This window comes from Polypterus senegalus, chromosome 3, assembly GCF_016835505.1.
Source record: "Polypterus senegalus isolate Bchr_013 chromosome 3, ASM1683550v1, whole genome shotgun sequence".
In the NCBI taxonomy this organism is placed as follows: Eukaryota; Metazoa; Chordata; class Cladistia; order Polypteriformes; family Polypteridae; genus Polypterus; species Polypterus senegalus.
The window spans coordinates 305,096,046-305,100,823 of record NC_053156.1 but is presented as its reverse complement, the minus strand read 5'-3'; positions in this window follow the sequence as shown (position 1 = coordinate 305,100,823).

The window sequence follows — 4,778 nt, the reverse complement described above, 5'->3', positions numbered from 1 at the left end:
GTATTATCACTGAATCGGACTCTAATTTTTATGTAAGTGATTTAGAGATGGAGAACGCAAATGAAAGTGAGGTACCACCATCAGCTGATCATGGTGCTGGACACGTTCGTGTAGCTGATGCACCTACAGCAATGTTCGCCTGGGAGGACCGCCAGTTACAATAACACACCCACCACTGAAACAACATGAGGTTTTTTATGGTAGCTGGAGTGCCAATCCTTCCACCATCCCCCAAGTTTATCCTGGAAATTGGAGGACCTGCTTGCAGGACTGGATGAAGATTGATATCATACTCGGGACAAAGCAATTGCAGGTTAAGGGCCTTGCTCAAGGGCCCAACAAAGTAGAGCGACTTCTACTGTTTATGGGATTCGAACCGGCCATCGCACGAGAGCCATGATCCCACCCACAGATAGATAGCAGATAGACAGATAGATAGATAGATACAGACTCCAGCAGCAGCAAACTGAAAATGAACAATATTAAATTAAAGTGATAACAGATAACCGACAATAATTTTGTATAATGTTAACGTTTACCAGAACTAAACGGGTAAAATTGAAGAGTCACATAGTGTGGGGTCTCCTCAGTCTGTCAGTGGAGCAGGACGGTGACAGCAGTCTGTCGCTGAAGCTGCTCCTCTGTCTGGAGATGATCCTGTTCAGTGGATGCTGTGGATTCTCCATGATTGACAGGAGTCTGCTCAATGCCCGTCGCTCTGCCACGGATGTCAAACTGTCCAGTGCCGTGCGTACAATAGAGCCTGCCCTCCTCACCAGTTTGTCCCTCCTCTTTATGCTGCCTCCTCAGCACACCACCACATAGAAGAGGGCGCTCGCCACAAGCGTCTGATAGAACATCTGCAGCATCTTATTGCAGATGTTGAAAGACGTCAGTCTTCTAATGAAGTATAGTCGGCTCTGTCCTCTCTTGCACAGACCATCAGTATTGGCAGTCCAGTCCAGTTTATCATCCAGCTGCACTCCCAGGTATTTATAGGTCTGCACCCTCTGCACAGTCACCTCTGATGATCACGAGGTCCATGAGGGGCCTGGGCCTCCTAAAATCCACCACCAGCTCCTTGGTTTTCCTGGTGTTCAGGTGTAGGTGGTTTGAGTCGTACCATTTAACAAAGTCCTTGATTAGGTTCCTATACTCCTCCACCTGCCCACTCCTGATGCAGCCCATCACAGCAGTGTCGTCAGCGAACTTTTGCACGTGGCAGGACTCCGAGTTGTATTGGAAGTCCGATGTATGGCATCCTCTGCTCCCACCTTCTCCTGGTATGCAAATTGCAGCGGGTCGAGGGCATGGAAGACCTGTGGCCTCAGGTGGTGAAGCAGCAGCCGCTCCATGGTTGAGGCAGAAAAAGCTGACAAAATGTTGAAAATGTTGTGTCCTTTCCTGAACAAGCAGTTGACACAAGCAAATTCTGTTCAGAGAAACGCAATTAGATGGACATTCTGGCATGCTGTTGTGATTTTACACCCGAGGCTTTAATATATCAGAGCAACCTTGTTGCACATTCAGAATTAACATATTGTATCTTTGAGCTCACATTGATGCAAATAATGGACATTTCCTTTTTTTTTTTTTTTTACAAAATATTGAAAAAGCCACACATATCTTCAAAATGATCGCAAAAGTGTACCTAACTTTGAAGCAGCATCTGCACACACACGGGCACAGAGAGGAATTCCACAGATTTGCAGGTAGGACAGTCCCATTTAAACAAATTTGGCTCTTCTGAGAAATAATAACTGATAACAGACATGGTGGTGGAACAAGTTGCCCACCTTTATTCCGTCTGTGAAGTCCTTCGCCAATTAAAGAAATGCCTCTAAAGACTTTTCATGCATGCGCACCAGAGGATCATCTTCCAAATTAGCCTAAAGTATGTAGTATCACCCCAGGCTGAGAGGGGGCGCTGCCTCTAACAGAGTTGTCTTCCTTTATCCCTCACAGCCTTGAGAAACCGCCCCTTGATGGCACCAAAACAAAAGACCCACCCCTTCTGGTCTACATCACATAAAAGGAGACGCCTTCCTGAGGAATGTGCCTCATAGATGCTGACCTGAGCCACAAACAATCGCTTTCAAACATCCGCTAGAAAGGACTAATTGTTGCTAAGAGAACTCTCCTTATTTTGTTTGGTTTTTTTTTAATTAAATTTTTTTTGTCCAGTTGGCACCCCAAGCAACCTGTTTTGTCCTGCATCATTATGTTGCCCACTTTACAGACTCCTCTCTTCAGTAGGTAGCTACCATATATACTCGTGGATAAGTTCTCCCGCGGATAAGCCGGGGCTTTTTTTTACCGTATAATTTCTGGTATTTTATAATGTTGGTCGTATAAGTTGAGTGCAGAAAACTCACGTAATTGGTCCAAGAGATTGTGATATGCTAACTAATACCCATCTGAGAGAGTAACCACGGCCTTTGCTTTTCTATGTATTGTGCCTACGTGACCACACGGTAATACCCAAACTATTCTGAAGCAACGTTTTGTGTTTTTTGTATCTCACACCCTCATACACCTTTATCGTAAGAGCATCCCTTATCTACGATGGAGTGTTTGATCAGAAGAAAATATGAAGCTGGTTTTAAATTAAAAGTCGTTGAAGTAGCAAAAGAAATTGGTAACTGCACTGCTGCAATAAAATTTGATGCCTCGGAGAAACTGATGCGAGATTGGAGGAGGCAAGATGTTTAAAAAAAAAAAAAAAATTAAGTGTTGCATTTTTGAACAGGCGTTTAAGTTGGGGTCTGATTTTATGATCGATATTTTGGGTTTCAAGACCTGACTTGTACATGAGTATGTACGGTATATCTGATATGCACATTAATGCAGTTTCACTTCAAGGTTTTTTTGATATTATTAATATGTTCTGTGCCTCTATTGTTGAGGTGGCTGACCGAAGCTGTGGCCGCAAGGTGGTCGGTGCCTGTCGTGGCGGCAATCCCCAAACCCGTTGGTGGATACCAGCGGTGAGGGATGCCGTCAAGCTGAAGGAGTCCTACAGGACCTTTTTGTCCTGTGGGACTGTGGAGGCAGCTAATAGGTACCGACAGGCTAGAGATGCGCCGATCCGATATTCTGTATCGGTATCGGTCCGATCCTGACCTAAATTACTGGATCGGAAATCGGGAAGCAATAAAAAATGTAATTTGATCCTTTAAAAATTACGGAAAATAATTACCGCATGCATAACGTGATTTTGGACATGCATCACGTGATAAGAGTTTCTGTTGCGTGTGAGACTTGCCGACATGTCAGCAGTTTGGAGTTACTTCCGACTCAAAGAAGAAAAAGCCAAGACTGCCGAATGTAATTTATGCAATACAAGTCGCATCAACAAACACTGTTTGAAACAATTCAGAAACGCGAGACACTCCCTCCAGAAAGCAACAAAGCAAAGCTGATAACAGAGAAAATCGTCGAGTTTGTTGTGCTTGATGACCAGCCCCTTTCTGTTGTTGAGAATGTGGGGTTTCGGCGCTTAATGGAGCATTTGGAGCCTCGTTACGCGCTACCAAACCAACATTTTATCTCCGAGACAGCCGTTCCAGATAAGTACAAACAAGTGCGCAAGTTCATTTTTGAATGCTTGGATAGCGTTCCCGCTTTAAGCTTGACCTCAGATATTTGGAGCTCAGGCGTGTGTCCATTGTCCTTGCTAGGTCTAACAGCACAGTGGATAGACTCAAGTTTTAAGTTGCAAAAAGCAGTTTTGCATGCTAAGCAGCGTGGCTCGCACTCAGGAGAGTGCATCGCTACAGCTATAGAGGAAATGTTAAATGAATGGAAAATTTCAAAAATCAAAGTTCATGTTGTTTTACGAGACAATGGCAGCAACGTAATAAAGGCAATGGATAGACTAGGAGTTCCAAGTTTAGGATGCTTCGCGCACACTTTGCAACTCTTGGTGAATGAGGGACTGTTATCGCAACGTAGTATTAGTGATGCAGTGGCTGTCGGAAGAAAAATAGTGGGTCACTTTAAGCACTCTGCACTTGCATATTCACGTTTGGAGAACATTCAAATTGAGCTCAATATGCCACCGAAGCGTCTGGTACAAGATGTGCGAACACGGTGGAATAGCACATATTATATGATGGAGAGCCTCATCGCTCAAAAACGAGCCTTGTGTGCATATTCCGCGGAACATGACCTGCCAGCCACACTGTGTGCACGTCAGTGGGGCTACTTGAAAAGATCGTAGCAGCTCTGGCCCCTTTGAGGAGTTGACAAGGGAGGTAAGCTCCTCATGGTCATCAGCATCTGATTTATCCCCATCGCCTGCGTCCTTTAGCGTTCTGTCTCGACGAAATGAAAGTGACGAGGGAATAAGGACGATGAAGATCACCCTTCTCGAGGCTGTTAACAGACGCTTCAAAGATGTAGAATCTGAGCCACTATATGCAGTTGCAACACTGCTGGATCCAAGATATAAAGACAGGTATGGAATTTTTTTTTTTAATGTGTGTTTGTGAGAGATAGAGAGGGGGGGGGGGAGAGGGAGAGTGTGTGGTGAGAGAGAAAGAATGGGATAGAAGAGAGAGAGTGTGTGTGTGTGTGTGTCAGTGAGAGAGAGCTAAAGACATTTACTCACAAATCCCACACTTGACTGTGAGGAAGTTAAGTTAAATTGTAATATTTCATCAGCCAACAGTATAATAATCTCTTAATATTGTGGTTTGGCTATTATCGTTCCAGATACTTCACAAGTGTAGAAATCTCAAACCAGGCAAAAGCTGCTTTGATCGTAGAGGTGAGAA